Genomic DNA, 8,671 nt, shown 5'->3' on the forward strand with positions numbered 1-8,671 from the left:
GGTGAGTAATTAATGGCATTTATTAAAAGTCAAAGCATGTTAGATTTTTATATGGGGATGATCACTAGCATCTAAAGTTTTTACTTTTCATACGTACATTTTTATTTTATAGAAATTGATTTATTTTTCGAGATGGTTCTTTTTGGGGAATTATATATATAATTTGTTTGAATTTTGTGGTTCGAGAAGGTTTTCGTAGGAATGCAATCGACGTACATACTATCGATGTGGCTAATGGAGGGTCGACCGAGGGCGACGATCTCAGCTTTGTTCATTTTCACATGTATGGGAATACTAGGATATGTCACACAGCTACCATTGCCCGAGGTTAAGTTCGTCGCATAAGATCTTTATATTCAAATTCAATATTTTAAAATATGAAATTGTTGTGTTTGAAGACAGAAAGGAATAAAAATATAACGCACAAGTCTAGGGTAATTAGTAAATTGTATAAGGCTCGAGATATGAGGATTATGAATCTCAATGAGAAATAGGCTGAATTAGCAAATTGGCAACCAAAATGCACAAATAAGACACGTTATATCTATTTCAAGTGCAAATTTCATTTCAATCGTAGTAATAATGGTTATGAAATTCGACGAGAGAACTGTATTCTATGATCTATATGGATGCTGGTTTAAAGTAAATTTCCATAAATTTGTTTTAGAATAATTGTCTACATGAAGTTTTTCTTTTTAACAAGCAAAAATTGACTTTCTAGTTTCTACAGTATAAAAAACAACAACATTAACAACAACAATAACAACAACAACAACAACAACAACAATAAAGTGAATTTTTTTGTACGACATGCCCCGGTTTGTTTCTTTACTGGGGTTGGCAGTTGTTAACACCTAACAGATTTCTTGGAAAATTGAAATTGTCCTGAAATATCCAACATCTTTAGGACAAATGGGTTGTTAATAAATAGCAAAATTCCAGTACGTAATGCTAATAGAATATTTTTATAGACACTGTTGCACCTTCCCATACATAGATAATTAATGCTAATTATATTGTAGTCTTATCTGCAGATGCGTCACATTAAATTGGTTTTACAAGTGATAAGATTGTTGAGTACACGGGGTCATTACACGAATGACCTGGCTATTGGCATTGGTGCTGGAATACTATTTGATTCTCTGGCCAGAAAGTATGAAGATAGCAAGAAAAGAGAAGCGCCATTATTCACTAGTGCTACCACCTATGGTTCTTTCTATGACTCTCAGAAAGAACGAAATGGTGAGTTGTTAGGTTAGGAAGGAGCCAGAAATTTGGTCTTTGTCTAGTGTTACTTGGAAAATTTAAAAGTTAAAGGTCAATTTCTTCTATCCGTGATTAAAGTTGATATCCTAGTTTGGATTACTTGACTTTTTCTTCCTACCGAACTTTTGAAACGATTCTGCTTTGATTTACAGTTTGGATTATGATTTTGCATAAATTGTCAGTTTGGACATGAGGGCTTACGTTTGACATTCCTTAGGAAAAATGTTTGAGAAATTAAATAAGAACTATATTGTTCCGTACAGTTAAGATTAATGGGTTGCCATTTTGGTAGACTTGAATATTAATAAATTTGTCATGTCTCGTATAAATTGAATGTTTCTCATGTTTAAATTCATTGAAATCCGATAAATCCATTCAGAGTGGGATGTTATATTTGAATTTTTCACGACGTTAATAATTACATCTACATATATATGTGTAAACTTTATAAACTTTATATAATGTAAATCATGTCAATAAAATCTTTCTTTCAATAATGTAATGGTGATTAACTTAGCATTCACGTACAAACGTGAAGTCCGGAAGAAATGGAAGAATTTGTTAGGAATCTTATAAGATTTGTTCCTTTTTTTTTTTTAAATGAGGGTTAAAAATTCATTTGAATTCGTACACTAGTAAAAAGAAATCAAACTGTATTTTCGTCTTTTCTAACTTTTTAACAATGGAATTTATAATATTGAGATTTGATTTTTGAGCTCCACTCACCTTGTAACAAAGATAGAGCAAAGTTTTAGTAGTATTTCAATTAACTGACGTTGATAAGGGACAAAATAAATGAAAAATATATATAAAGTTTTTTTTTTTCCTTTTCTTTTTTACTATCACAAGATTCTCTTAGTCCTTGTTTGATGGCCATTATTGTGTTAAAAATAATGTTTTAAATAGTAATTTTTTGGATAATGTGGGATTAAAAAGAAAATAAATGTTGTGCATAATATTTTATTATGTGAATGTATGGTTGAAAATGAGTATGAAAAATAAATTATTTTGTTTTAAAAGTAGCCAAACAAGGGCCACATTTTTTTTTCTTAGATGTTCTTATAATTTCTTTTGCCACGAGGAGCATCTCTTATACTGCTATATGGTCAACAAAATGTTTGTACTCTTGTCTCGGAGGAGACACCTGTTTACCTTTAGGCCTTGTTTGTTACAACAAATTTTCCATGAAAGTAGAAAATTAAATTCCATTTTTCATCTTTTTGCATGTTTGATTGGCAAAATTTTCATGGCAATTGGTTTTTTTTGCACACCCCATTTTCCACCTTTTTCCGTCTTTTTGAGGAAAATGTTTTCCCATTGGTGGTTTTGGTTTTCCAGCTTTTTTTTTTTTTTTGACAATTTAAACAAATTTTATCCCCTTAATTGACAATTTTCATGGAAAACAAAACCGAAAGAACACCAAAATTTCAATATTTTCTAATTCGAAAATTATATCAATTAAACACATTTAATTGACAATTCACAATAAAACAAGTTTTAGGTAATTCAATTCCTTTAAATTCGTCATTCCATCCAAATTCTATTCTTGCAATTAAACGGACACTTAGTGCTTTATGTTACTTTTGGCTCATTAATAATTCAATCATCTTAGGTTCAATCATAAGCAAGTGTCTTGGTTTGATTGTGAGGCTTTGATCTAAAAATTCGATTTTGCCTATGTGAAATTTTAAGGAGGTTTGATAAATAGAGCTTGGCCTACGCTATACAATTATGATGAAGCTTATTCTCAACTTGTAGTGCCATCATTTTGATCATGCACATGCCACCTTTTCTTGTGCCCTCATGGGAACATTATACGCCATAGAATTGTACGAAGTAAAAAATATTAAACCCCATTGGTAGGAATTAAAATCTAAATTTTTATGAAAGTTAAAGTCAACAACTGATTTTGGAAAGATTTCACTAATATGAAAATAGACCAAAAACTTGTCAATTTTTCAAAATTTTGCAAAAAATGTCATTTTTTTTGTGCAAAAAGTCCAATTTACCCTTGTAATTACCTTTTTGTATGCATTTAATGCACAATTAATGCTAAAATTTGATGGTAGTCTTGTTGAAAAAGCTATCCGTGAATCTAGTAATTACACAATGGCTAATAGATTTATTAACCAAAAAAAAAAAATCAAAAATATTATTTCATAGCATTTTCTTGATATGATGAAGTGAAAATTGCACTAAAAAAATATGTGTATTACTTCTTAACCACTGAAATATCAAAGTTGATATTATAGTAGATTCATCTTTCAATTTGATGTTAGCATTTACATTATTGAATGTTTTTATCTTATAACTTAGTAGTTTTGAATCTTAAATCCTACATCACAATACATTATAAATTATTCATCATTTATTAATTTTGATTAGTTTTGTGAACTTTTTTTTTGAGAAAACATAACTAGTTTAAAGCACAGAAAAGTTTGAATATTCCATGATATGGTCAATGTTCATAGGTCCTAACCTTTTCAATCCCAAGGATTGGAAAGGACCTTTTTCATGATTCTATTCCATTGCCACCATGTTCGAGATACAACGTGGTCCTCGGGTACAGCATATGCTCGAGCATTGGATATTGCATGATTACAATATTTTATGGCCACCATCCTTGGGATATGTCCTTGGGTTATGTGAACTACGCAAAGACGTGATGTCCTCGAGCCTTTCGTTCAATCAAACCTGATACCATTTCACTTAACCTAAAAGATTCCTAAGTCCCTGGGATCCTAACACTATCTAAATACCTCAACCCAAGTCTCACATGCTTAGCAGGACTCCATCTTAAATATGTTACCATCAAGTTATGATTGGCCTGCAATTATAGTACAAGTCCAACACCCCTCTCAAGTAAGACTCTTTGAGATGATAATATTTAACTAATTTAGTGCTACTAGGAGTATACTACTTACCTCTATAAATATAGACCTTCAATTCATTATTCAGGTATGCTTTTGCATAATTATCGGTCATAATCTCAATCACAATTCTCTCTCTAATTGAAGCATCAGAGGGACAACGAGGACACACCTCGACGCCTTTGTTTCAAGTACCAAGAGATCTTGTTCGTGTAGGTATGATTTTTGGAAGCATCCTTGGTGCCCACTGTGGGAAACGCTACCAAAAGCTATGGTTAACACACATTGAAAAATCATCTGAAATATCAGATCCCTAGCCAACAGTTATTACCGCGAGAGCCTTTGAAGAGCTTTGTTAATAGGTTATCATGCTAACTCAACTGCTAAGTCAAAGAAATTCACATCCATCACCCACACCAGTGCACCAAGAATGTTTTATGGCCAATGCTCCAGCTCGAGCTCCATGCCTTGTTCCCAATGTCAATGGAGCTAGAACTTCAGATGTACCCCATGTGGCCTCGCCCTCGAGATCAGTAACTATGGAGTCTAATAAACTTGCCAAGATCATTAAGAAAGAATTATGGATGGCCTACTTAAGAATACTCAGGGATGAACAGGTTTAACTCCATTCATTTTCGAGACATTGTTATACCTATTACCGAATAGATTCAAGTATCCTCGTATAGAAGAGTATGTTAGGACAATTGAACCAATCAACCATCTCAATGTGTATATTGACGTCATGAATTTGCAAGTTATATCGGACGAGATGATGTGTAAGACTTTTCCTCAAGCTTTGACTAATGCTGCCAAGGATTGGTTCTCGACCTTAGAGCCCAATTCCATAGTCTCATTCTTAGATTTAACCAATAATTTCTTTGCCTTCTTTACAAATAGTAAACGCATCAGGAAAATGATAGCTTGCCTCATGCAGCTTCGCTAAGGACAAAATATAACCATACATGATTTTATGATGAGATTTAAATAAAGAAACGCTCCAAATACCTAACCTACTTATTACAGCAGTTGTTTTTGCCCTCACATATGTCATAAGGCGTGAGACATTCAAAATGTCCTTCTCAAAGAAACTACCAAAGTAAGTGATCGAGATCCTAACCTGAGGTGAAAAATATATTAATATGGAGAAAATATTTAATTCGAGGAAAATTGGCCAGACATATGAAAGGGCCAAGTATAAAAGGCAACATATTCGAGTCTCCGATAAAAATTCAATCTAACCTTTGGGGATTTGGTGGTAGTGTAATCATCCTGGAGGGGCCGTCAAGCTTTCTCTAACCTCGGGTTCTGATCAAAAACAGGTGATAGAGATCACATCTTTCCAGGTAGTTCATGCTTCGATGACCTACAATGCCATCTTGAAAAACCACTGCTCAATAAGATTAAGGCTATTGTATCAATATTCCACCTCAATAAGATTAAGGCTATTGAGAGAATGGAAAATATTAGTGTTGAACTCCATTAGTGACAGATATAGAGACATCAAGGTTGCTTTAGAATATGAGAGGGCTGAACTTGCTACCGATGTTATTATAAATGCCTAAGGAATAAGGAGAATCACAATGGTGATACTTTATTGATGAGAAGAAAGGGTTTTGATAAACCTAATTATTACTCTAAGACCTTTAATGAAAATAAAAACAAATGGAGTGATAAAAGTAAATCCAAAAACAAGGCTAACGGTAAGAAATGTTTCAACTGTGGGAAACAGGGTAATTTTATTAAAGATGGTTATGAAAAGAAATATGAATCAAAAGAAATGAAAGTTGATGATGGGAATGCTACCTTAGTCTGCCATAAAGACAAGGCTGAAGATGGGTTAGTCCTTGTTAATGTTGAAACGAAGCTAAGTGATGATTGCATCGTTGACTCAGGATATTCTTTCTACATGTGCCCAAATAAGAATAGTTTTCTCGAATTTGAAAAGACAACTAGTGAGCAAGTTATAATGGGTAATAATATGACCTGCAAATTGAGTGGAATAGGAACCATAAAAGTGTTATATGAAAATGGTAGAATCCTATTTTTAAAAGGAACTAAGTTTGTTTTTGACTTAGAAAGGAATTTTGTGGGGGTCCTGCTTTTGTGTGCACCCTATTTGGCATTAAATATTATCTTTTAATCATTGATGATTACTCAAGGAAAATCTGAATTTTCATGTTAAATTCAAAAGATGAAACTTTTTCTATCTTTAAGGATTGGAAAATACAAATTGAAAATCAAACTAGCAATACAATAAAATTTTTGAGAATTGATAATGGTTTGGAAATTTGCAATTATAAATTCAATAATTTCTATAAAGAATGTGACATACTAAGACATAGAATAGTTACCTATATCCCCAAAAAAAAATGGTATAGTTGAGAGAATTAATGGAACCTTATTAATAAAGGTAAGAGCATGTTTTTTAGCTCAGACTAACCTAAATTATTTTGGGGTAAAGCTGTAAAAACTGTTGCAGACCTTGTTAATAGAACTCTCACTAGTTCTTTGATTATCCACACCTAAAAATACTTGGTTGTGATGCATATGCTCACCAAAATATTAGAAAATTAGAACCTAGATCACTTAAATGTGTTTTTTTGGATTATGGTGAAAATGTAAAAGGCTACAGAATATGGGTCAAAATTGAAAAAAGGTTATAAGGTAATTGTTAGAAAAGATGTTATCGTCAATGAGAACTATTATGCCATGCGTAGAAGGAAAAGAAAATAACTTGACTGAAAAGGATGTTCAAATTGAGGTGGAGACCCTCATATTGAGAAAGACAATTCTACTCCTATTGTAACTGTAAATGATTGTAATGAAAATATCATCACAACTAAAACTGAAAATAATCAAGTTACTGGTCTAAATGATCAAACTGATCCTGCAACTCTTCCCTTAAATGAATATCAACTAACAAGAGATATGGAGAAAAGGCATATCAAATTACCTGCTAGATTTGATTGGGAGATTTTGTTTCATTATTTACATACCAAGAAAAATTTTAAATGAGCAAACTCCGATAATGATTTCATTAATAGCAAATATGCTAAAAATTGGATAGATGCTATGATTGATGAAATGTCCTCACTCCTAAAATAATCCTGGGGACTTGGTTGAAAGGCCAAAGAATCATAAATTGATTGATTGTAAATGAATTTACAAAATAAAAGAAGGAGAAAGGGAAAATAAATGTGTGAGATATAAGGCTAGACTTGTAGTAAAGGATTTTACATGAAAAGAAGGTGTAGACAATAATGAATTTTTCTCCTCTATTTTAAGCATACCACTATTATATGCATTTTTGCACTTGTTGCTAAATCTTAGTGGGAACTTGAAAATTACATTCCTTTTATCGTGATTTAGATGAAAAATACTGTATGTGACAACTTGTTGGTTTCATAAAAGGTGACTCTAAAAATGTCGTGTGCCTCCTAAATAAATATTTGTATGATTTAAAATAAACTCCAACGCAATGGTACAAAAGATCTGATACTTTCTTCTTAAAACTTGATTTTCAATGAAGCAATTATGATATATGCCTTTACTACAAAGATAATGGAGGTACAAATTCTCTATACTTAGTACTTTATGTGGATGATATGCTACTTGCCAACTATGATAAATCTGAAATGGGGTACACCAAACAGAAACTTAAATCTAAGTTTGATATAAAGGATTTTGGGGCTTGTAAAAAGATCCTTGGAATGCAGATTTTTGGAAACAAAGAAAAAGACATGTTATTTTTGAATCAACATGACTATGTGGATAAAATTTTGAACAAATTTAATATGTTTGACTACAAATCCATAACCGTGCCACTTACAAATCATTTTAAGCTTTCTTCTTATTTCTTCCCTTAAACTAATGAGAAATTATAGAATGTCAAAAATCCTTATGCTAATGTGATTGGATCTGTCATGTACTTGATGGTGTGTACTAGACCTGATCTTGCTTTTAGTATTAGTAGACTTAATAGATTTATGAGTAACCTTGGGGAAGAACACTGGAATACTTTAAAATGGCTCTTAAGATATCTGAAAGGTACATCAAACTATGGTGTTGTGTTCAGAAAGAATAAAGAAGAGGCAACTTTAAAGGGCTTTACTGATTCAGATTTTACTGAAAATAAAGATAATAGAAAATCAACTTCATCTTATTTCTTTACCTTATGTGCTACTGCAATCAGTTGGAAATCACAACTTCAAAAGATTGTAGCACTGTCCTCAACTGAAGCAGAATATATATTGTTACTTTTTGATGCCTCTAAAAAAAGAATATGGATAAATGGACTATTAAAAGAACTAGATTTTGTTGATGAGAATGCAATTTTTTACTTTGACAACCAAAGTGCTATACATCTAAGTAAGAACGCCATGTTTTATGATAGAACTAAACACAGACATTAAATATCATTTCATAAGAGATATAATATCAAAAGGAATTTTATTCCTTTTGAAAATTGGCAAAGTTGCTACTCGGTTTAATCCTTTTGATATAGTAACAAAGATAATACCTCTAAACAAGTTTCA

The 8,671-nt window shown here is 31.9% G+C and overlaps 1 long non-coding RNA gene across 1 annotated transcript in view; it reads left to right on the forward strand.

Annotated features, from left to right (window-relative positions):
• LOC111402668 overlaps positions 1 to 1,251 on the forward strand; it is a 3,162-nt gene extending 1,911 nt beyond the window's left edge. The window contains exons 2-3 of the long non-coding RNA XR_002704323.1: positions 190 to 327; positions 1,035 to 1,251. This is a non-coding gene — a long non-coding RNA (uncharacterized LOC111402668). The remainder of the gene's footprint in view (positions 1 to 189; positions 328 to 1,034) is intronic.
• The last annotated feature ends 7,420 nt before the right edge of the window (positions 1,252 to 8,671 follow it).

The sequence above is a fragment of the Olea europaea genome, chromosome 10 (genome assembly GCF_002742605.1).
Source record: "Olea europaea var. sylvestris chromosome 10, O_europaea_v1, whole genome shotgun sequence".
Lineage (NCBI taxonomy): Eukaryota > Viridiplantae > Streptophyta > Magnoliopsida > Lamiales > Oleaceae > Olea > Olea europaea.